This window comes from Moschus berezovskii, chromosome Y, assembly GCF_049115385.1.
Source record: "Moschus berezovskii isolate FMDL1 chromosome Y, NW_MosBer_1.0, whole genome shotgun sequence".
In the NCBI taxonomy this organism is placed as follows: domain Eukaryota; kingdom Metazoa; phylum Chordata; class Mammalia; order Artiodactyla; family Moschidae; genus Moschus; species Moschus berezovskii.
In genome coordinates this window covers 76195896-76222359 of record NC_142489.1, presented here as the reverse complement: position 1 = coordinate 76222359, position 26464 = coordinate 76195896, and positions in this window count along the sequence as shown.

Here is a 26464-nt window from a genome sequence, read left to right as displayed (position 1 = left end):
TACGTGAGCCTCTTAGATATCCCCCAGCCGAAATGTGAGCTGGGTTCTGTGGACCATGAGCTGTATAGACTGTTGGTCCTTTAATGGACAGGAACCTGGTGGACCGGAGTCAACCGATGAGAAAGTAAAGGAGAGAGAAAGAGGCTGATATTCCTTGGTTTACACAGAAAGCCAATAAAGCCCCTGGCACGGGGCTTGCTCTGTTCACGAAGGCCTCAGGCATCCTCCTGATGGCGTGAAGGCACAGAATGCCTTCTCGGGAGGGTCATAGAAGCCTGGGCAGGAAAGTGAACACAGAGAGCCTCTACGCTCCAGGAATTAGTCTGAAAAAGAGAGCGGGGTACAGAGAGAGAGAGAGAAAGCAAGAAACGGGGACCAAAGCTCTGGTGTTTTATTCAACATTGTGTAGGTATTTATACTGTCTTCAGTTCAGTTCAGTTCAGTCGCTCAGTCGTGTCCGACTCTTTGCGACCCCATGAATCACAGCACGCCAGGCTTCCCTGTCCATCACCAACTCCCAAAGTTCACTCAAACTCATGTCCATCGAGTCGGTGATGCCATCCTGTCTTATAAGCTAGCTATTTTCAGCAGAGATAGAATCAAAACGTGCAAGTTATCAAGGAAACATGAGGTCATCCATACGAAAGAGAGAGAGTTGTAAATAATCACTTTTATCATATGGTTCATAAAAAGGAAGAGGGTCCTTATCACTGTATAGAAAAACCAATGAATGAAATGCCTGGATTCCTCAGCCACCGGGAGAGGGTTGCCTCTCCTCTTAATTTCTGAGGAATTAATAAGGAACAGAGAATTCCTAACAGATCCAAAACAGCACACAGGAAGCCTTCTGTTATGCTTTCTGACAATAGAAGAACCTGGGATGTAGGCAGGTCTACCGCAGCCTAGTGATGGGAGCGAAGAAAGACTTGCATTCTGCAAGTCAGTGATGCCTGGGATGGAATCAGCTGTCTTGATGCATTTGTGAGAGGAATAATGCTTTCTTCACAAGGGAGATATGAACCATGTGCCCAGACGGGATGGCTTCCCAGGGTGCCATCACTCTTGGGGTTCTGTGTCTGTGGGTTGTACTAAACTCTAGAGCCAACGGGAAGGGAGCTCACCTTACTGTGTCGTCCTCATGATCAAGGCCTTGGCAAAGACCCTAGGTGTACATGTGCACGTTCTTCATGACATTGTATCAGATACAGACCTGTCATGTTCTCTTTGGTCTTTTAGAGAACATGGTGTCTATTTGGCCTTTTCTTGTTACAGGACTATAACCCTTTGAGCGAAAGGAAAACAGTTACTAGCATTAAGCTACACAGAAAGAGCAGGGGCACCTCACTCAGAAAGTCGCAGACATGAGGACGTGCTGGACCTATGATGAAGGCGTGACATTGACAAGGAATGATCTTGGGGGGTGCATGCTGAGAAATGGGTGTTCCATTTCAGCCGAGACAAAGTCCATGGCAATTTTTCTGTGGTTCGTGGAAAGAGAGCTCAGTGACTGGAATCATGCCAATGTGATCCTCACTTTGAACCTGTCCAAGACGATGGGAGAATACAGAACACATGCACATTACTCATCAGCCCAGGGCAAGTATTTCAAACCCTGCCCACCTCTTGAGCAAGTCAGTCATCTTCATGAGCAAATCCTGAGTTTTTAACCTTCGAGGGTGACTCATAGAGGTAGAAGTGTGGGTTGACTTGATCAACGAGGGAATGAAATAAAATAATCAGACTACAAGAAGGGCGCTTACCAAAATCCATTATCCTGGACAAGTAAATCTATCACTCTATCTATCTTTTTCCTTTAATGGGTGTGTGTGTGTATGTATGTGTGTATGTGTTTGTGCAGCACCACAAATGAATGCGTGAGCCTTCAGAAACTTCCTGGCCAGGGATGGAAGAACAGACAGCAAACGTGGGGTGGGAATGAAGGAAAATATTTAAAACACCATATCATATAAGTAGACATGGGGAAACATGCAACTAGAATACCAGCTCCCATCAAGAATAACAACTTTCTGCCTTCTGCCTCTGTTATCTTCTTTAAGCAGGATTTGCTCACCACTCACCACCTCCACCTCTGTAATTTTGCTTGCCCATCACATCAACTGAAACCTAACGTGCCCGAGGAGGTGGGATCTGAGCTGCTTATGTGGGAAAGTCCTGAAGACCCAGAAATCTGTGCTGTATGAAAGATACCCAGAGCAATTCCCTGTCATTCAGTCTCTGGAAGTGACTCCACTGAGCTTGCACAGGAGCTGAATAAACCCTGTGGTTCTGCATCTCCAAGTTCCACTTGTCTCTCTCTGCCACTACACTTTCTATACCATATTCTGGCTTATTGGCTAGGAAGCCGACAAATGTGTGCACCACCATTGTCAGGGAACCAGGGAAAGTCACAGCAGCTGGCCTGGTGACAGACAGATAAGTGCCTCCCGGCTGTTTGCTGGAACCCAACAGTTGCATGAGCTGTGCCACTCCATTCTACTTCCTGAACGGACTCATAAGGATAGCAGAAGTTGGTTCCAGGATACAGTGTCAGACTGCTGATTGCCTGGGGCACATCGCCCTGAGTCAGGACCCGCCACACAGTGCAAGGAGAGCCTGATCACCTTTCAGCGACCAGAGAAACACTCAGAAAAGGTTTTATTCCCTTGAGTGGTCTGACAATCCTGGTGTGTGTGTGTGAGTGACTGAGGTGAATGAGAGTCCGTGCACCCCTGTCTGCAAGCTGCAGAGCCTGAGTGAGTCCCAACCTGTGGTTCCACGGTGATCAACCTCATCCAGCTTAGGGCAGCAGCAGTCTCTTGGGGGTCTACTCTCTCCCTGTGAGTCTGGTCCAGGTCAGGGGTTTATATTGACCTGCCAAGGCTAAAAGGTGCCTAAGTCTCTGAAAGGGGAGAAGCTAGGAGGATGAAAATCAGTGTTTCCATTTGTTGTGTGTCATCACCTCAGGGAGGGATCTCTTCCATAATGGGGAACTTGACTTCAAAACCCAGTAGTTCAGAGTGTATGGTTAAGAATTATAAGAAAGGATTCACTGGAGATTATGGTGTGAAATTGAGCGCTAGAAAGCTGTTCACTCTTTACACACTAGAGTGGCCCTCCTTTGTGGTTAGTTGGCACTCAGTCAGGACCTTAAATGTGTCCATTGCCCAGCAGTACATAGAGTTGTTACTGGAGACCCTGGCCATTCTGACCAATTTCCATGTATTGAACAATGGCTAAAAATCGCTCACCTAAGGACTTCCTGGGTTAGGATCTGCGTGACCGGTCAGGGACAATGGAAGCTTCTTGTGGCTCAATCAGGAAAACCAAGAAAAATTTTCATGTCAGTAAAAGGAACCACCTATTCTCCAAGGTGAGCCTGGAGACGTGCCTCTGATGCCCCCACCTTGCATCCCCATGGCTCCCTAATCAGGAGCAGCAGGTCTGCATTTATCAGACAGTCCACTGCCTCCATTGCGCCTTCTTCTCCTGAAGCTACTGAACCTGTTGTGCCCTCACTGCCAGCCACACAAGAGCCAAAGAGCAGTCATCTCTGGCTGGCTCAAGGGGCAGCTGTATGCACACTTCAAATACATCTAACCGAGACTCAGAGAGAATTGTATTGCTTCCAATGGGACTCTACAAGAGGGGGAAACTGTTCTCTCTTACCAATGGTTTTCCATGACTGATCAACTCAACTGGAAGCATCATGCCCCCTCACACTCTGAAAAACCTCAAGTGCTAATTGGTCTAGAATCCATTATCCAGAGTCACAGCCCTACTTGGGTGGACTGTCAAAAGCTTCTCTTCACCTTGTTCTACACCGAGGAGCACCAACAAATTGTGAGAGAGGCTCGGAAATGGTGTGAGGCCAATAGACGTGGGGGACTAAGCACAGGAAGCTTTAATGAAGGAAAGCCCTGTTGGGACCCCAGCATTCATGGAGTGAGAAACCAGGTGGAGAGATATAAAACACCTTAGAGACATTGCCTAGGCCATTGCAATCTCATTCCTCACCTCCCTGCACTCTGATATTCTGTCTCCCAGTGGTGTATAAATTGTCTACAAAATAATGCTTGCAAGGCTCCTAGTGGCCTGGCAGGGACACAGTTCTGTGGACTATCCCCACTTGAGGATATAGATTTAGATTTCATTGAAGTCACTACAACCTGAGGATTCAGATACATTTGAGTTTACCTCTGCGCCTTTTCGTGGTGGGTAGAGAACTTTGAATGAGAAGAAGAAAAGCAAGAGAAGTGACTAAAGTACTCCTTAGAGACATAGTCCCCAGGTATGGAATGTCTTTGATCATAGGGTCAAACAATAGACTGTCAATTGTAGCTGAGACAACCCAACAGGTGGCAAGGGCTTTGATGATCTGGTGGAAACTGCATACTGCCTACTGCCTCCAGAGTTCAGGGGAAGCAGAATATATGAACAGAAACCTCACACAAACCCTGGCCAAGCTAGGTCAGGAGACCAGCTTACGATGGGTAGACATATTACCCATGGTCCTTTTGAAGGTAAGATGTTAACCCAGGTTCAGTTCAGTTCAGTTCAGTTCAGTCACTCAGTTGTGTCCGACTCTCCGTGACCCCGTGAATCACAGCACGCCAGGCCCCCCTGTCCAGGTTAGGGATACGGTTTCCCCCTTTTGAAATCTTGTTTGAATGACTGCCCCCATTGGTCAACTTAAGACGGGACACCAAAAACTGGGAGACTTAAATTTACATAAATAGTTGCAAGAATTTGGACACACCATCTCCCAAATACACAAATGGGTCATGGATATGATACCCATATCGTTAGGCATAACAGTACACCACCACAAACACGAGGACCAAGTACGTGTACAAGACTGGAAGAAGGAGCCCTTGAAATCAGTGTGGAGAGGATCCTATTCTGTAGTTTTAACCACTCCACCTGCTCTCAAGGTGACAGGAAAATTGCTTGGATTCATCACTTCAGAGTCGATCTTTGTGGTCCAACCCATAGCTCAGGAAAGTGGGAAGAAGCCCTCAATCTGGATGCACATCCCTGAACTGCAGCTGACCTTGCAAAGATGGAAACAGTGATCCCAAAGTCCTGCTCTGGCCACACCAGAAGCTGGACAGTCAGTGAACGGCTGAAGCTTAAGAAACCAGCAGGACCAGTGAACTGTGGATGCATTGGCTCTTAATTGGACTGGGGCTCCCTCTATTTATCTTAGTCAAAATAACATTCTACTTTATGTCTCCCTCGGAGTGGATTATCATCTAAAAGCTTATTCTGCTTTGTTTATTTCCTCATACTCCTTATTTTTTTGTGGTCTCCTTTTACTGTAAACAGCTTATATATGAAGAAAAGAAAAAAAAAATGTTTCCTTGTAGTTCTGTTCAGATGTAAAATATCCACTCAGTTCAGAAATCAGGGGGAGTGTCCTGCTTATATAACTTTGCAATGAATAACATTGTATAACATCACATAAGTCATGCCCCGCATCCACCTTTTATACACACCTACTAGTTACTTGAATGCTATTGATCTGTTTCTAAGTGTTCCTAATTAGCGGGGGGGGGGGAGCATTTTTGGTTTTATCATATGGCGAGTTTACAATGCGAAGATGACTTGTGGTATTCTATCACCATGAGCGAAATAGTATGCCAGGACTGGGACTCAACAAATTATTGAGGCTGGCCTGAAGACACCTAATCCTGGTTAACTCTCTTGTCAAGCACAGCTGACACCCTGATTCCTAAAACTAGATCCAAAGGATTGGACTCCAAGCCAGGATACAAGGGACTATATGATCAATTCCAAGCTTCCCTGAAAGACAAACTAGAAATGCCTACTCTTGAAAATAATCTCTTATTCACCAAACTGAGGAAGTAGACAAAGAACTAGCTATCACTAATTGTGGGGCCTGTGGAGTATCCCTGATGAGCGAGACATCATCTTGGAGAGGCGCTGGATTAAATGCCCTCCAGATATTTCAATGGAATCAAATCATCAACAGGCAGTCAGGGGGATCTGTCTGGAGTTGGAATTTGCCCTCAATGATGCTTGGTGAGGAAAGTTTAAGTTGAACATTACACTAGGGTTTGGAAAAAAGAGTGTAAAAAGTCCTTGTTTATAAAGTTGCCAACAGTGTCATTTGTGACCAGAACACCTGACCTGATACTTGGGCCTGTCAAAAGGGAAAAGGAAAAGCTTGATTCCTCTGCCTGTCAGTTTCTCTTGTTATGTAATTGTACTGGAGTTCAGCCTGGTCTTGATCCATTCTTGGAAGTCCGAGGTGTCAGCCCATACTGGGATCATCTTAATTCTTCCAACCCAGACTTAGGGCAGATCCCAGATGTGTTCTGGGTTTCTGGGAAAAAGGACCCATTCAGTTCAGTTCATTTCAGCCGCTCAGTCGTGTCCGACTCTCTGCGACCCCATGAATCACAGCACGCCAGGCCTCCCTCTCCATCACCAACTCCCAGAGTTCACTCAAACTCATGTCCACAGAGTCGGTGATGCCATCCAGCCATTTTATTCACTGTCGTCCCCTTCTCCTCCCGCCCCCAACCTTTCCTAGCTTCAGACTCTTTTTCAGTGAGTCACCTCTTCGCATCAGGTGGCCAAACTATTGCAGTTTTACCTTTAGTCTTTCCAATGAACACCCAGGATTGATCTCCTTTAGAATGGACCGGTTGGATCTCCTTGCAGTCCAAGGGACTCAAGAGTCTTCTCCAGCACCACAGTTGAAAAGCATCAATTCTTTGGCGATCAGCTTTCTTCACAGTCCACCTCCCACATCCATACATGACCACGGGAAAATCCATAGCCTTGACTAAACGGACCGACTCCCAAAGAAAGGCAATGCTAAAGAATTTTCAAACTACTGCACAATTGCACTCATCTCACAGGCTAATAAAGTAATGCTCAAAATTCTCCAAGCCAGGCTTCAACAATATGCAAACCATGAACTTCCAGATATTCAAGCTGGATTTAGAAAAGTCAGAGGAACCAGAGATCAAATTGCCAACATCCACTGAATCACAGATAAAGCAAGAGAGTTACAGACAAACATCTATTTCTGCTTTATTGACTAAGCCAAAGCCTTTGACTATGTGGATCACAATAAACTGTGGAAAATTCTGAAAGAGATGGGACTATCAGGCCACTTAACCTGCCTCTTGAGAAACCCATATGCAAGTGAGCAAGCAACAGTTAGAACCGGACATGGAACAACAGACTTGTTCCAAATAGGAAAAGGAGTATGTCAAGGCTATAAATTGTCATCCTGCTTATCTAACTTATATGCAGGGAACATCATGAGAAACACTTGGCTGGAAGAACCACAAGGTGGAATCAAGATTGCCGAGAGAAATATCAATAAACTTAGATATGCAGATTATACCACCCTTATGGCATAAAGTGAAGAACTAAAGAGCGTCTTGATGAAAGTGAAAGAGGAGAATGAAAAAGTTGACTTAAAGCTAAATATTCTGAAAACTAAGATCATGGCCTCTGGTCCCATCATTTCATGGCAAATGGAGTAACAGTGGAAACAGTGGCTGACTTTATTCTTTTGGGCTCCAAAATTACTGCAGATTGTGAGTGCAGCCATGAAATTAAAAGACGGTTCTTCCATGAAGGAGAGTTATGACCAACCTAGATAGTATATTGAAAAGCAGAGACGTTACTTTGCAAACAAAGGTCCATCTAGTGAAGGCTATGGTTTTTCCAGTGGTCATGTATGGATGTGAGAGTTGGACTGAGAAGAAAGCTGACCACAGAAGAATTGATGCTTTTGAACTGTGGTGTTGGAGAAGATTATTGAGAGTCCCTTGGACTTCAAGGAGATCCAACCAGTCAATCCTCAAGTAGTTCAGTCTTGGATGTTCATTAGAAGGACTGGTGTTAAAGCTGAAAGTATAATACTTTGGCCGCCTGATGTGAAGAGCTGACTCATTTGAAAAGACCTTAATGCTGGGAAAGATTGAATGTGCAAGGAGAAGGGGTTGACAGAGATTGAGATGTTTGGATAGCATCACAGACTCAATGGACATGAGTTCGGGTAAACTCCAGGAGTTAGTGATGGGAGGCCTGGCGTGCTGTGGTTCATGGGGTCGCAGAGTTGGACATGACTGAGCAACTGAGCTGACTGATTTAGAAATAAAATGGGCGTAACGAAATTGTGAATAAGGGCAGACTTCTAGAGATTTTTGTTTTTTTGTTTTGTCGCTTCTATGCCTTGGTTCATCCCAGTCGTTTATATTATAAACATGTCTCAATCAAAAGAGCAGATTTGGAATTTCAGGAAGGCTTTCTGGAGCAAAGAGCTAATATAATTTGCTTTTTTCTTTAAAGAGATACAAGAAAACGCATGGGTACTTTTTTTTTTTTTTTCAAATCTACACATCTACAAATACAAAAATGTTCTTTGTTTAATGATAGGACTTCATGTAGTTTTCCCTGAAAGGCTAAACCTTTTTCTAAATTATCCCTGCACATTTTTTAATAGACTACTGGCTCTTTCTTTTCCTTCAAAAAAAAAAAAAAAAACTTATGTGGAGAGTCTTGTTTTTCTTTTTCTGCACTCATGTTTTGGAAACTCTTTCCATCTTCTTAAATAAGGGTTTCTAATTTATCTTGTCTTAAGGAGTCTGGTCCATTTGGATATTTCTTTTCCTATTTGAGAATAATATTCTTTAACTTAACTTTCCCCTTGTTTAGAGCACTAAGGAGCACATTGGAAGTCTCTGGAATTGAGAGGAAATTCCAGACTTGAGATCCACATATATCTCTTCCTTATCTAGAAGGAGGCTAATTTATGACTTGAAGTGATTTGTTGTAAAATCAAAGAAGGAAAATCTTACATCTGAAAGATATGTGGTTCTGCTTCTTGTCTTTGTCATGGGTTCCTGCATATTTTTGTCACAGTGAGAGGTTAAATATTCCATTGTAGTCCACAATTGTTTCCATAGCAATAATGTGAATCTCTATTATATTCATTCCCAGCAAGCTACCAGTCCTTTCCACAGAATGTATCAGGGAGGTTGAGTGTCTCTTTTCTGAAGGAGTTCTTGGGTATTAGTGAAGCTTTCTTTGTGTTTTAGAATATTTACCTATTTCATATTTTAATAAGAGTGATAAGAGTTCATGATGGTGGTAAAATTGTCCTCATGAAGAACACATAAGAAGTATATAGAGAGGTATCTGGATGCTCAGAAGAAGATGGAGATGACGTTAGGAAGATGAAAGGATGGCCACTACACGGACATATTTGAAAGTGTCAGAAACAAAAGGCTAGACCACTGGTTGCTATAGTAAAACAAAAGGGAATGGCCAATGAGGTCATCAGTAATCCTGTCATGAGACAAAGGAAGAAGTTAAAAATGTATGATTTAGATTTGAGATCAAGCAGGATCATTACCTGTAGGCAGTATATGCAATGAGGGAAGAGACTTAATGAGAACTACATGGGAAGAATAGGGGTTTACTAATATCTATGACAAATGAACTAATTGCAAGGTTTGCTAACACTTCATCAGAGTTTCCCCACACTATCTTGTCACACAGCCAACTCATGGCCTATTTTCTCGTGGTTTTTCTTTTTTCCCAACACTCCTGAGAAGCCTGGCTTGTCTGTGCTTTTATATTTTATCTGCACTTACATTTTCTTGAAAGCCTCTGGTATGACAAGACTAGTTACTATAAAGTGGGATATTTGGTGGCAGGAAGTTATTTAGCACAACTGATACATTTAGAAAAGTGAGAGAAAAATCCTAACATAAAAATGTGACTTCAAATTAGTGCTATCTCCTTTTGTGTAAGTGGAGAAGCATTCAAAGAGAAAGAAAGGGAAACCCCAGAGAGGTAGTTATATGTCCTCATAATTGGAATATGCTTAAGAAAACAGTCTATGCACAGGTGAATATTGGCTCCATCTCTATTAAATATGACAAGTGTTTGAACCATATTTTTTTTACTTTTAATTTTCTTTTGGAGGCTAATTACTTTACAATATTATATTGGTTGGTTTTGCCAAACATTGACATGAATCCGCCACGGGCGTACATATGTTCCCCTTCTTCAAACCCCCTCCCACCTCCCTCCTTCCCTTATCCTCCCTCTGGGTCATCCCCGTTCACCAGCCCCAAACATCCTGTATCGTGCGTCGAACCTGGACTTGTGATTCATGTCACATATGATATTATACATGTTTCAATGCCATTCTCCCAAATCATCCCACACTCACCCTCTTCCACAGAGTCCAAAAGATTGTTCTATACACTTGTGGCTCTTTTGCTGAACAATTCTATACAGTAAGTCTCTGGCAAGTACCAGCCCCCACTCACAAGTAATATCTCCTGAATTTCCAAGCGGTATCATTCAGGTGGTCTAATCTTGTGTGCTGAGGATTTTTAATATTGTAAAAGATTACTGATGCCAGAGACGACATTGTTTAATATATTTTGAACTATGTCCCCAAGGCCTGCAGCCAGGTCTGGAGCAGCTTCCACAACCTCGAAGAGCCATATCCTAGCTTTGAAGTCACCCCTTCATTCTACTCTCCATCTTATTCCATTTCATCACCAAACTTTGGCATTCTCTGTCACTAACCCTGTATGCAGGTCAGGAAGCAACAGTCAGAACTGTACATGGAACAACAGACTGGTTCCAAATAGGAAAAGGAATATGTCAAGGCTGTATATTGTCACTTTGCTTATTTAACTTCTATGCAGAGTACATCATGAGGAACGCTGGGCTGGAAGAAGCACAGGCTGGAATCAAGATTGCTGGGAGAAATATCAATAACCTCAGATATGCAGATGACACTACCCTTATGGCAGAAAGTGAAGAGGAACTCACTTTCACCAAAAGCCTCTTGATGAAAGTGAAAGAGGAGAGTGAAAAGGTTGGCATGAAGCTCAACATTCAGAAAACAAAGATCATGGCATCTGGTCCCATCACTTCATGGGAAATAGATGGAAAAACTGTGGAAACAGTGTCAGACTTTATTTTTGGGGGCTCCAAAATCACTGCAGATGCTGATTGCAGCGATGAAAGTAAAAGACACTTACTCCTTGGAAGGAAAGTTATGACCAACCTAGATAACATATTAAAAAGCAGAGACATTACTTTGCCAACCAAGGTCTGTCTAGTCAAGGCTATGGTTTTTCCCGTGGCCATGTATGGATGTGAGAGTTGGACTGTGAAAAAAGCTGATGGCCGAACAATTGATGCTTTTGAACTGTGGTGTTGGAGAAGACTCTTGAGAGTCCCTTGGACTGTAAGGAGATCCAACCAGTCCATTCTAAAGGAGATCAATCCTGGGTGTTCACTGGAAGGACTGATGCTAAAGCTGAAACTCCATTACTTTGGACACCTCATGCAACTAGTTGACTCACTGGAAAAGACTCTGATGTTGGGAAAGGTTGGGGGCGGGAGGAGAAGGGGACGACCGAGAGTGAGATGGCTGGATGGCATCACCGACTCTGTGGACATGAGTTTGAGTGTACTCCGGGAGTTGATGATGGACAGGGAGGCCTGGCGTGCTGTGATTCATAGGGACTCAAAGAGTCGGACATGACTGAACGACTGAATTGAACTGAAGATTGAAGGTGAAAGATATTTTGGGTAACAATTTCTTGAGTTGGTAGAGGACTTATCATTATTTTTTACTTATTTTTTTTTTTAATTTATAAAGAAAGATAACAAAAATACAAAGTCTTAAAACCTACGGGATATGGGAAACATTATCCACTGAGGCCTTACATGCAGTAGACTTTAAATAAAAAGGAAAAGAATGCATATACAAGTATACATCCAGTTTAAAAATTTAGCAAAATGAGCAAAATAATCATAAAAGAAATCCCCTAATGTATACCAGGGAGTAATGCAATAAAAATAGAATTGAGAGGTTCAGCAGAGTCAAAGCTGCCTTAACAAGCTTCACTAAAAAGGGAAACATCAGGTAACAATAATCAACAAGAAAAATCTTACAAATAAACAGTATGAAAAATGGGAATTATTCATAAAAGCATTAAGAATATAAATAACAGAAACAAATTTATGCCTATACTTTCGAAGATTAGTTGTCTTGTATACAGGTTATCGTTACCATCTTTCTAAATTCCACATATATATGTTAGTATACTGTATTGGAGTTTTCATTTCTGGCTAATTTCACTCTGTATAATGGGCTCCAGTTTCATCCACCTCATTAGAACTAATTCAAATGTGTTCTTTTTAATTGCTGAGTAATATTCCATTGTGTATATGTACCACAGCTTTCGTATCCATTTGTCTGCAAATGGACATCTAGGTTACTTGCATGTCCTGGCTATTATAAACAGTGCAGCGATGAACATTGGTGTATATGTGTGTCTTTCAGTGCTAGTTTTCTCGGTGTGTATGCCCAGCAGTGGGATTGCTGGGTGGTATGGCAGTTCTATTTCCAGTATTTTTAATGAATCTCCACACTGTTCTCCATAGTGACTCTACTAGTTTGCATTCCCACCAACAGTGTAAGCGGGTTCCCTTTTCTCCATGCCCTCTCCAACATTTATTGCTTATAGACTTTTGGATAGCAACCATTCTCACTGGAGTGAAATGGTACCTTTTTGCGGTTTTGATTTGCATTTCGTTGATTGTGAGTGATGTTGAGCATCTTTTCCTATCTTTGTTAGCCATCTTTATGTCTTCTTTGGAGAAATGTTTGTTTAATTCTTTGGCCCATTTTTTGACTGAGTCATTTATTTTTCTGGAATTGAGCTGCAGGAGTTTCTTGTATATTTTTCAGATTAATTCTTTGTCAGTTACTTCATTTGGTATTATTTTCTCCCATTCTGAATGCGGTCTTTTCACCTTGCTTATAGTTTCCTTTGCTGTGCAGAAGCTTTTATTTTAATTAGGGTCCATTTGTTTATTTTTGCTTTTATTTCCAATATTCTGGGAAGTGGGTCATGGAGGATCCTGCTGTGATATATGTCGCAGAGTGTTTTGCCTATGTTCTTCTCTACGAGTTTTATAGTTTCTGGTCTTACACTTACATCTTTAATCCATTTTGAGTTTACTTTTGTGTATGGTGTTAAGGATTGTTCTAGTGTCATTCTTTTACAAGAAGTTAGCAAGTTTTCACAGTACAACTTGTTAAAGAGATTGTCTTTTCTCCATTTTATATTCTTGCCTCCTTTGCCAAAGATAAGTTGTACATAGGTGCATGGCTATATCTCTGGGCTTTCTATTTTGTTCCATTGATTTATATTTCCATCTTTATGCCAGTGTCATACTGTCTTGATGACTATGGCTTTTTAATAGAGCCTGAAGTCCAGAAATAGCTCAACTGGAATTCCATCACCTCCACTAGCTTTGTTCGCAGTGATGCTTTCTAAGGCCCACTTGACTTCACATTCCAAGATGTCTGGCTCTAGGTCAGTGATCACATTATCGTGATATCTTGGTCATGAAGATCTTTTTTGTACAGTTCTTCTGTGTATTCCTGCCACCTCTTCTTAATATCCTCTGCTTCTGTTAGGTCCATACCATTTCTGTCCTTTATCGAGCCCATCTTTGCATGAAATGTTCCTTTGGAATCTCTAATTTTCTTGAAGAGGTCTCTTGTTTTTCCTATTCTGTTGTTTTCCTCTATTTCTTTGCATTGATCACTGAGGAAGGCTTTCTTATCTCTCCTTGCTATTCTTTGGAACTCTGCATTCAGATGCTTATATCTTTCCTTTTCTCCTTTGCTTTTCGCCTCTCTTCTTTTCACAGCTATTTGTAAGGCCTCCTCAGACAGCCATTTCGCTTTTTTGCATTTCTTTTCCATGGGGATGGTCTTGGTCCCTGTCTCCTGTACAATGTCACGAACCTCCGTCCAGAGTTCATCAGGCACTCTATCAATCAGATCTAGTCCCTTAAATCTATTTCTCACTTCCACTGTAAAATCATAAGGGATTTGATTGAGGTCATATCTGAATGGTCTAGTGGTTTTCCCTACTTTCTTCAATTTAAGTCTGAACTTCGCAATAAGGAGTTCATGATCTGAGCCACAGTCAGCTCCTGGTCTTGTTTTCGCTAACTGTATACAGCTTCTCCATCTTTGGTTGCAAAGAATATAATCAATCTGATTTCGGTGTTGTCCATCTGGTGATGTCCATGTGTAGAGTCTTCTCTTGTGTTGTTGGAAGAGGGTGTTTGCTATGACCAGTGCATTCTCTTGACAAAACTCTATTAGCCTTTGCCCTGCTTCATTCTGTGCTCCAAGGCCAAATTTGCCAGTTACTCCAGGTGTTTCTTGACTTCCTACTTTTGCATTCCAGTCCCCTATAATGAAAAGGACATCTTTTTTGGGTGCTAGTTCTAAAAGGTCTTGTAGGTCTTCATAGAACCGATTAACTTCGGCTTCTTCAGCATTACTGGCTGGGGCATAGGCATGGATTACTGAAATATTGAATGGTTTGCCTTGGAAACAAACAGAAATCATCCTGTCATTTTTAAGATTGCATCCAAGTACTGCATTTCGGACTCTTTTGTTGACCACGATGGCTACTCCATTTCTTCTAAGGGATTCCTGCCCACAGTAGTAGATATAATGGTCATCCGAGTAAAATTCACCCATTCCAGTCCATTTTAATTCACTGATTCCTACAATGTCGATGTTCACTCTTGCCATCTCCTGTTTGACCACTTCCAATTTGCCTTGATTCATGGACCTAACATTCCAGGGTCTTATGCAATATTGCTCTTTACAGCACAGGAAAGATGATGCTGTGAAAGTGCTGCAGTCAATATGCCAGCAAATTCGGAAAACTCAGCAGTGGCCACAGGACTGGAAGAGGTCAGTCTTCATTCCAATACCAAACAAAGGCAATGCCAAAGAATGTTCAAACTACCGGACAATTGCACTCATCTCACACGCTAGTAAAGTCATGCTCAAAATTCTCCAAGCCAGGCTTCAGCAGTATGTAAACCGTGAACTCCCAGATGTTCAAGCAGGTTTTAGATCAAATTGCCAACATCCGCTGAATCATGGCGAAAGCAAGACAGTTTCAGAAAAACATCTATTTCTGCTTCATTGACTATGCCAAAGCCTTTGACTGTGTCGATCACAATAAACTGTGGAACATTCTGAAAGAGATGGGAATCCCAGACCACCGGACCTGCCTTTTGAGAAACCTGTATGCAGGTCAGGAAGCAACTGTTAGAACTGGACATGGAACAACGGACTGGTTCCAAATAGGAAAAGGAGTACGTCAAGGTTGTATATTGTCACCTGGCTTATTTAACTTATATGCAGAGTACATCATGAGGGACGCTGGACTGGAAGAAGCACAAGCTGGAATCAAGATTACTGGGAGAAATATCCATAACCTCAGATATGCAGATGACACTACCCTTAAGGCAGAAAGTGAAGAGGAACTCAAAAGCCTCTTGATGAAAGTGAAAGAGGAGAGTGAAAAGGTTGGCTTGAAGCTCAACATTCAGAAAACAAAGATCATGGCATCTGGTCCCATCACTTCATGAGAAATAGATGGGGATACAGTGGAAACGGTGTCAGACTTTATTTTGGGGGGCTCCAAAATCACTGCAGATGCTGATTGCAGCCATGAAATTAAAAGACGCTTGCTCCTTGGAAGGAAAGTTATGACCAACCTAGATAACATATTAAAAAGCAGAGACATTACTTTGCCAACCAAGGTCCGTCTAGTCAAGGCAATGGTTTTTCCCGTGGCCATGTATGGATGTGAGAGTTGGACTGTGAAGAAGGCTGATCGCCGAAGAATCGATGCTTTTGAACTGTGGTGTTGGAGAAGACTCTTGAGAATCCCTTATACTGCAAGGAGATCCAACCAGTCCATTCTAAAGGAGATCAATCCTGGATGTTCATTGGAGGGACTGATGCTAAAGCTGAAACTGCAATACTTTGGCCACCTCATGCGACGAGTTGACTCACTGGAAAAGACTCTGATGCTGGGAAAGGTTGGGGGTGGGAGGAGAAGGGGACGACGGAGAATGAGATGGCTGAATGGCATCACTGACTCTGTGGACATGAGTTTGAGTGTACTCCGGGAGTTGGTGATGGACAGGGAGGCCTGGTGTGCTGTGATTCATGGGGTCGCGGAGAGTCGGACACGACTGAGGGACTGAACTGAACTGAACTGAAGTCCAGAAGGTTGATTCCACCAGTTCCATTCTTCTTTCTCAAGATTGCTTTGGCTATTCGAGATTTTTTCCATTTCCATACAAATTGTGAAATTATTTGTTCTAACTCTGTGAAAAATACTGTTGGTTGCATAATAAGGATTGCATTGAATCTATAAATTACATTGGGTAGTATATTCATTTTCACAATATTAATTCTTCCAATCCATGAACACGGTACATTTCTCCATATATTAGTGTCCTCTCTAATTTCTTTCACCAGTGTTTGATAGTTTTCTATATATAGGTCTTTTATTTCTTTAGGTCGATATATTCCTAAGTATTTTATTCTTTTTGTTGCAACGGTGAATGGAATTATTTCCTTCAATTCTCTTTCTATTTACTCATTGTTGTATAGAAATTCAAGGGATTTCTGTGTGTTGATTTTGTATCCTGCAACATTAGTATATTCATTGATTAGCTCTAGTAATTTTCTGGTAGAGTGTTTTTCTGTGTAGAGGATCATGACACCTGCAAACAGTGAGAGTTTTACTTTTTCTTTTCCAATTTGGATTCATTTTATGTCTTTTTCTGTTCTAATTGCTGCGGCCAAAACTCCAGAATTATGTTGAATAGTCGTGGTGAGATTGGGCACCCTTATCTTGTTCCTGACTTTAGGGGAAATGCTTTCTTTTTTTCACCATTGAGGATAATGCTTGCTGTGGGTTTGTCATTATAGCTTTTATTATGTTCAGGTATGTCCCTTCTATTCCCACTTTCTGGAGGGTTTTTATGCTAAATGGATGTTGAATTTTGTCAAAGGCCTTTTCTGCATCTATTGAGATAATCATATATTTTTTTTATTTTTCATTTTGTTAATGTGGTGTATTACATTGATTGATTTGCAAATATTGAAGACTCTTTGCATCCCTGGGATAAAGCCCACTTGGTCATGATGTATGACCTTTTTAATGTGTGTTGGATTCTGATTGCTAAAATTTTGTGAAGGATTTTTGCATCTATGTTCATCAGTGATATTGGCCTGTAGTTCTCCTTTTTTGCGCCATCTTTGTCAGGTTTTGGTGTTAGGATGATGCTGGCCTCATAGAATGAGTTTGGAAGTTTTCCTACCTCTGAAATTTTCTGGAAGGTTTTGAGTAGGATATGTGTTAGCTCTTCTCTAAATTTTTGGTAGAATTCGGCTGTGAAGGCGTCTGGACCTGGGCTTTTGTTTTCTGGAAGATTTCTGATTACAGTTTCGATTTCCGTGCTTGTAATGGGTCTATTAAGATTTTCTATTTCTTCCTGGTTCAGTTTTGGAAAGTTGTCCTCTTCTAAGAATTTGTCCATTTCTTCCAAGTTGTCCATATTGTTGTCATATAATTGCTTATAGTAGTCTCTAAGATCCTTTTTATTTCTGTGTTGTCTGTGTGATCTCTCCATTTTCATTTCTAATTTTATTGATTTGGTTTTTCACCCTTTGTTTCTTGATGAGTCTGACTAGTGGTCTGTCAATTTTATTTACCCGCTCAAATAACCAGTTTTGGGTTTGTTGATTTTTGCTATAGTCTCCTTTGTTTCTTTAGCATTTATTTATGCTCTAATTTTTACGATTTCTTTCCTTCTACGAATGCTGGGATTCTTCGATTCTTCCTTTTCTAGTTGCTTTAAGTGAAGAGTTAAATTATTTATTTGACTTTTTTCTTGTTTCTTGAGGTATGCCTGTATTGATAAGAACCTTCCTCTTAGTACTTCTTTTACAGTGTCCCACAGGTTTTGGGTTGTTGTGTTTTCATTTTCATTTGTTTCTACACATATTTTGATTTCTTCTATGATTTGTTGGTTATTCAGCACCATGTTGTCTAGTCTCCTTATTTTGGAATTTTTCATAGTTTTTCTCCTGTAGTTGAGATCTAATCTTACTGCATTGTGGTCAGAAAAGATGCTTGGAATGATTTCAATTTTTTTTGAATTTACCAAGGCTAGATTTATGGCCTAGGACGTGATCTATCCTAGAGATGGTTCCGTGTGCGCTTGAGAAAAAGGTGAAATTCATTGTTTTGGGGTGAAATGTCCTATAGAGACCTAATAAGTGTAACTGATCTATTGTATCATTTAATGTTTGTGTCTCCCTATTAATTTTCTGTTAGTTGATCTATACATAGGTGTGAGTGGAGTATTAAAGTCTCCTACTACTATTGTGTTATTGTTAACTTCCCCTTTCATACTTGCTAGCATTTGTCTTACATAATGCGGTGCTCCTATGTTGGGTGCATATATATTTATAATTGTTCTATCTTCTTCTTGGATTGATCCTTTGATCATTATGTAGTGTCCTCTTTGTCTCTTTTCACAGCCTTTGTTTTAAAGTCTATTTTATCTGATATGCGTATTACTTCTCCTGCTTTCTTTTCGTCTTCTTTTGCGTGGAGTACCTTTTTACAGCCCCTATCTTTCAGTCTGTTTGTGTCCCTCATTTAGAGGTGGGTCTCTTGTAGACAACATATGTGGGGGTCTTGTTTTTGTATCCATTCATCCAGCCTTTGTCTTTGGTTGGGGCTTTCAACCCATTTACATTTAAGGTAATTATTGATAAGTATGATCCCGTTGCCATTTAGTTTTTTGTTTTGGGTTCGAGTTTATACACCTTCTCTGTTTCTTCTCTAGAGAAAGTCCTTTAGGATTTGTTGGAGAGCTGGTTTAGCGATGCTGAATTCTCTCAGCTTTTGCTTGTCTGTAACGCTTTTGATTTCTCCTTCATATTTGAATGAGATCCTCGCATGGTACAGTAATCTGGGCTGTCGGTTAATTTCTATCAGTACTTTAAGTATGTCCTACCATTCCCTCCTGTCCTGAAGGGTTTCTATTGTAAGATTAGCTGTTATCCTTATGGGAATCACCTTGTGTGTTATTTGTTATTTTTCCCTTGCTGCTTTTAATATTTGTTCTTTGTGTTTGATCTTTGTTAATTTGATTATATGTGTCTTGGGGTATTTCGCCTTGGGTTTATCCTGTTTAGGACTCTCTAGGTTTCTTGGACTTGGGTGATTATTTCCTTCCCCATTTTAGGGAAGTTTTCAACTATTATCTCCTCAAGTATTTTCTCATGGTCTTATTTTCTTCTTCTTCTGGGACTTCTATGATTCAAATGTTGGGGCATTTAACATTGTCCCAGAGGTCTCTGATACTGTCGTCATTTCTTTTAATTCGTTTTTCTTTTTCCTCTCTGTTTCATTTATTTCTACCATTTTATCTTCTAACTCTCTTATCCTATCTTCTGCCTCCGTTACTCTACTGTTGCTTCCCTCTACAGTGCTTTTTATCTCATCTATTGAATTATTGTATATTGACTGTTTTATTTCTTCTAGATCCTTGTTAAACTTTTCTTGCATCTTCTCAATCTTTGTCTCCAGGTTATTTGTCTGTAACTCCAATTTGTTTTCAAGATTTTGGATCATTTTCACCATCATTATTTGGAATTCTTTATCAGGTAGGTTCCCTATCTCTTCCCCTTTTGTTTGGATTAGTTGGCATTTATCCTGTTCCTTTACGTGCTGGTATATCTCTGCCTCTTCATCTTGCTTATATTGTTGTGTTTGGGGTGGCCTTTCCGTCTTCTGGCAATTAGTGGAGTTCTCATTGTTGTAAAGTTTCCTCACTCTGTGTGGGGTTGGATGGGTTATTTGTCAAGCTTCCCTGGTTAGGGAAGCTTGTATCGGTGATCTTGAGGGTAGAGCTTGATTTCTTCTCTCTGGAGTGCAATGAAGTGTCCAGTAATGAGTTATGAGATGTCAATAGTTTTGGAGTGACGTTGGGTAGCCTTTATACTGAAATTCAGGGCTATTTTCCTGTGTTGCTGGAGAATTTGAGTCGTATGTCTTACTCTGGAATTGGTTGATCCTTGGATGATGCTTGGTTTCAGTGTAAGTATGGAGGCATTTGATGATTTCCTATCAATTAATGTTCCCTGGAGTCAGGAACTCTCTGGTGTTCTCATGATTTGGACTTAAGCCTCTGCCTCTGATTTTCAGTCTCATTCCTGCATTAGCCTCAAGACTTCGCCATCTAGCACTTCCAAGGTTATTCCCTCTATTTCAACTTCTGTTTGCTGATCTCTTCAGTGTCTAATTTCCACCCTGATACAAAGGGAAGGTGGTGGTCACTTTTTTAAGCTCCCTTGTTCAGTTGCGCTGTGGGGAGGGAGGAACTGGCATCTGTGGGGCGTACTCTAAGTGTCTCTGCCACACTGGGTTTGCTGTCCCAGTGTTCACTGCACAGGCTCTAGGTTGTTCTGCCAGGAACTGTCTGAAGCTTCACTGGTTTGCATGCACTTTCCAGGTCAAAACCATTCAGATTCAGGTACTCGGGTACTCCACAAAGGCACAGATTCAGTTGGGCCTGCGGTTTGTGCCCTTCCCAGTTCCGAGCAGCTCAGGTGACCAGGTGTTTGGCGACCGCAGTCGCTGCAACCTATCCCCTCCCCGTCTCTGTCACTTGGTTTTCTGGATGTACAACCGGCACCCTTTCACAAGCGGATGTCAACTAGTAAGAAGGCCAATAAATCTTGGTTAGCAGCAAAGCCTGTTTGCAGTTTGGTATCGAATGTCTGTCTCGGTAGAGGACCTAAAGTCTTCACTTGCGACATGTCCCTGACATAGCTGTAGGTGTTAACAGTGAAGTTGCCTGAAGCTGTGGTTTTTCTGCTCGTCACAGCCCTTGTTGTGGTTGAAGATCATATACATCTACATGGGGTGGAGCCTGTCAGGTTGGACTGGATTGTAAGCTTGCAGTTTTCAACCTTGAATGGTGATCTCTTGGGGTTCTCAGAAATCCAGAGGACTCTTGATAAGTGTGGTGGCAGTAGACTACAAATTCTGCCACAGAGAAGGTGATACCAACATGCCTGGAAAATTGACTGGAGAGAAGGCCCATGTGGTTCCAATGCTTGGGAGGCCTTGAGATCCTCTAAACTTCCCCATGGCTACTGCCATCTAATGAATTTATACGGAGCTTAGGGAGGCAAGATTGCAATGGCATCAACATTTTTTTATTTCACTGATGAAATAGGCAGCAATTCCTTTGTCACTACACGTTGTCTCCTAGGGATTTAGCAAGAAATCTATGGTAAGGATAAAAGTAGTGGACTGCATCTTTCTGATGAGGACAGAATACCTTCCTGATACACTTATTTTTTTCTACCACTTCCCGTAAATTATTCACATTCTAATCTTCCCTAGGTCAAATTTACCGATAAAATAAGAATAAATTATAGCTTAGTTGAGTCTCTAAAGAAACTTGAATATTCTTAGTGAGCATTAGGAACCTGTAAGGATTATGAGTAAGAGAGTTCTTTACTAGTTTCCTTTCCCTGAGTACATAGGTAGGAAAAGGAGTCTCACTTGAAATTGATAGCCTCTTTGCAAAGAGTTTGTGGGTATTTGTGTTGCTATATCAGGTGTACCATACCATACCAGTTAGCTTAATTAATTTTCCCCTCAAACTTCTGGGGATCAAGTCAACAATCAAATGGTAGGCAGATTTAGTTTTTCTTCTTCTTCTGGATAGTGACTGTCCATCTTCTGCCTTTTTCTTCACATAGTAATGTTTCTGTGTTTTCTCTGATCACCTTTTCTTCCAGAGAAACAATTATATTAAGTACATATTTAGAGGTTCTATTTCCAAATAGGGTCAGAAAGAAATGACAGTTTATTCATATTTTGACTAAATACAAATAGGGTTAGGTTTTCAACATACAAATTTTGAGAGAATACAGCTTATTCATAAAATTGATTTCCATCTTTTCACTTGGTACTGAAGTATATTCATCTGTGTCACAGATTTCAACCAACTAATTGTGTCTTCTCAACCCAGAAAGCAGTTATGTGGGAAAAAAAAAAAAGTGATGCACATGATAAGTAAACTACTAATACTTTACACAGACAAAAGGCTTATTTTGTACATCAGTTCAGTTCAGTCTCTCAGTCGTATCTGACTCTTTGTGACTCCATGAACCGCTGCATGCCAGGCCTCCCTGTCCATCACCAACTCCCAGAGTTTACCCAAACTCATTTCCACTGAGTTGGGGACGCCATCCAACCAATTCATCCTCTGTCATCTCCTTCTCCTCCTGCCCTCAATCTTTCCCAGTATCAGGGTCTTTTCTAATGAGTCAACTCTTCAAATCAGGTGACCAAAGCATTGTATTTTCAGCATCAACTCCCACCATTGATCTCCTTTAGGATAGACTGCTTGGATCTCCTTGGAGTCCAACGGACTCTCAAGAGTCTTATCCAACACCACAGTTCCAAAACATAAATTCTGGGCTCAGCTTTCTTTATGGTCCAACTCTCACATCCATTCATGACTACTGGAAAAACCATACCCTTGACTAGATGGGACTTCCTTGGCAAAATAATGTCTCTGCTTTTTAATATGCTGTCTAGGTTGGTCATAACTTTCCTTCCAAGGAGTAAATATCTTTTAATCATGGCTGAAATCACCATCTGCAGTGATTTTGGAGACCAAAAGAATAAAGTCAACCACTGTTCCCACCGTTTCCCCATCTATTTCCCGTGAAGTGATGGGACCAGATGCCATGATCTTAAAACATTCAGCTTTCTGAATGTTGAGCTTTAAACCAACTTTTTCACTCTCCTCTTTCACTTTAGTCAAGATGCTCTTTAGTTCTTCACTTTTTCTATCAGGGTGATGTCATCTGCATTTCTGAAGTTACTGATATTTCTCTAGGCAATCTTGATTCTAGTTTGTGCTTCATCCAGATCCAGCAAATCATTGACTGTGCTAAAAACTTTGTGTGGATCACAACAATCTGAAAAATTCTTAAATGGATGGGAATACCAGACCACCTTAACTGCCCTGCCACCTGAGACTTCTGAATGCAGATCAGGAAACAATATATTGAACTTTGTCTGCAACAAAGGACTGGTCCAATTTGGAAAAGTGTAGGTATGTCAAGGTTGAATATTGTCATCTCATTTACTTAACTTATATGCAAAATACATCATGAGAAATGAAGGACTGGAGAAACACAAGATGGAATGAAGATTGCAGGAAGAAATAAAAATAACCTTGATATTCAGATGACACCTTCCTTATGGAAGAAAGTGAAGAGGAACTAAAGAGGCTCTGGTTGAAAGTGAAAGATGAGAGTGAAAAAGTTGACTTAAAACTCAACGTACAAAAAACTAAGACCATGGCATTCGGACATGGTAGATAGATGGGGAAACAGAAAAATGACCAACTATTTTTTTTTTTTGGGGGGGGGCTACAAAATACTGCTTTTGACTGTAGCAATGAAATTAAAACACGCTTGCTCTTTTGAAGAAAAGCTATCAATACCTATACAGCATTTTAAAAAGCAGGCCCATTACTTTACTGACAAAGGTCTGTATAGTCAAAGTTATGGTTTTTGCAGTAGTTATGAATTGGTGTGAGACTTAGACCAATAAGAAAGTCACGTGTCAAATAACTGATGTTTTTCAATTGTGGTATTGCAGTAGGCTCTTGAGAGTCCCTTGGAGTGCTAGGAGATCAAAATAATCAATCCTAAAGGAAATCAGTCCATAATATTCATTGGGAGGACTAATGCTGAAGCTGATGCCACAATGCTTTGGCCACCTGACGTGAAGATCCATTTCATTGCAAAAGAGCCTGATGTGGGGAAAGATTGAAGACAGGAAGAGAAGGAAATGACAGAGGCCAAGATGGTTGGATGGCATCACCGACTAAATGGATTTGAATTTGAGCTTGCTTGTCAAGATTGAGAAGGACAAGGAAGCCTGACGTGCTGAAGTTCATGGAGTGGTAAAGATTCAGACATGACAGAGTCTGAACTAATCCTAGCAAGCAGAGTTGATTACAAAATTTACAAAATGAAAAATAGTCCTTAAACAAGACCTAATCACATTTTTTTCCAGTTATTTTGCCCTAAATTAACCTGGTAATTGGGGTAGCCACCAATGTTTACTCATTGTTTTCTACAGAAAAATGATAAACTTTAAAAACTTTCATGACTGTATGTGGTTTTAGAAAGAGACCTTCTTACAGATACTCTCTTAACCTCCACAGAAACCAGAAATGGATGTTAACGAGCATCCATGTTTGCAGCATAGTTAGGCCAGGCAATATCAGAGCACTGGAGCTTAATGCAGAGAGAGAGTTATTGCAGGGCTATACAAGGAGATGGTTGGTTTACTGTGAAGAAAGCTGATAGCCAAAGAATTGATGCTTTTGAACTGTGGTGTTGGAGAAGACTCTTGAGAGTCCCTTCGACTGCAAGGCGATCCAACCAGTCCATTCTAGAGGAGATCAATCCTGGGTGTTCAATGGAAGGACTGATGCTAAAGCTGAAAATCCAAGACTTTGGCCACCTCATGCGACAAGTTGACTCACTGGAAAAGACTCTGATGCTGTGAGGGATTGGCGGTGGGAGGAGACAGGGATGAAAGAGAATGAGATGGCTGGATGGCATCACCAACTCGTTGGATATGAGTTTGAGTGAACTTCGGAGTTGGTGATGGACAGGGAGGCCTGGCGTGCTGTGATTCATGGGGTCGCAAAGAGTCGGACACGACTGAGCGACTGAACTGAATACAAAGAGATGGGTGGTTTACACGTTTAAAAATCCTGAAATCCCCCGAAAGCTTTCAGCAAATTCCACTTCTTATTGAAAGATGAGGAAGGCGTTTGATTAGCTATTGCAAATTACTTGCTGTCAGATCCTCTGTACTTGAAGTAAATTATGTGGTGTAACTGTGTTCCTATAAACTTGTTATTCCCTATGTTGAAAGGAAATGTTCCAGTATTTACTTTCACCTTCTAAGGCCCTGGTTAGAAGGAAGGGGTCCCTCATTTCCTGTCTGGGAACATTTATCCAGCACCCAGTCAGTGCTCCCACCAGTGCCCAGTCTCTGCTGAGGAGGCAGCTCTCAGTTCTCTGTGCCCTGCTCTTACCAAGGTCCTCATATCTTGTACAACCACCTTCAGTGAGGGAGCCGGGCGTCCAGCAAACAACTAGGACTCAGTAATTTCAGTCTCCCCTAGTGGGATCTGGGTCCCGTAGAGTGTGACCCATGCAGATTGCCACAAGCTTTAGGGCAGTGAGGTGGGGATGGGAAAGAGTTTAGCTATTACTCTGAACACTGGGCCAGGCCAGTGAGTGACTCTAGCAAGAGCTCTGGGCCTCTGAAAGACACAGCTTTTAGCTTGTCTACATATTCCACAGCTTGCTACTCAACCCAAGGTGAGAGATCCTGGAGGGCCCTGGGCAAAGACGCTGTAGCATATACTTCAAGTACAGAGAATCTGACAGCAAGAAATTTGCAACAGTCAATCACATGCGTCCCTTCAGTCAGTTCAGTTCAGTTCAGTCACTCAGTCGTGTCCAACTCTCTGCAACCCCATGAATCACAGCACGCCAGGCCTCCCTGTCCATCACCAACTCCCGGAGTTCACTCAAACTCATGTCCACAGAGTCGGTGATGCCATCCAGCCATCTCATTCTCTGTCGTCCCCTTCTCCTCCCGCTCCCAACCTTTCCCAGCATCAGAGTGTTTTCCAGTGAGTCAACTCGTCGCATGAGGTGGCCAAAGTAGTGCAGTTTCAGCTTTAGCATCAGTCCTTCCAATGAACACCCAGGATTGATCTCCTTTAGAATGGATTGGTTGGATATCCTTGTAGTCCAAGGGACTCTCAAGAGTCTTCTCCAACACCACAGTTCAAAAGCATCAATTCTTCGACAATCAGCTTTCTTCAAAGTCCAACTCTCACATCCATACATGACCACGGGAAAAACCATAGCCTTGACTAGACGGACCTTTGTTGCGTCCCTTCCCTTTCCTGAAAGCTTTTGGGGATTTCAGGAGGATTTTTAAAGGGTGCTCATATATATATATATATATATATATATATATATATATATATATATATATATATATGACTGTTGGTGGAGCTGGTCTTCTAACTTCACTAATGTTCTTGAGCTAAGGGCTTCAGCTCCATTATGCCCCATTCCACTGATATAGCCCTGATAAGTATATCTCTCTGTTTCTATAACTCAGGTATTTTTAACTAACAATATCATGCAATGATGAATTTTTTGTCTTCCTTGGTTGAATTGTAATATTTAACAAAAAAATTATTGGAGTATAGTTGCTTTACACTCTTGTATCAGTTTCTGCTGTACATCAAAATGAATCAGTTATATGAATACATAAATCCCTTCCCTCTTGGAATGCCTTCCCATTTAGGCCAAAACAGAGCATTGTGTAGAGGTCTTTGTACATTTCTTTCTTCTTATTTTGTTAATAATTTAAACTAATTTATTTTAACT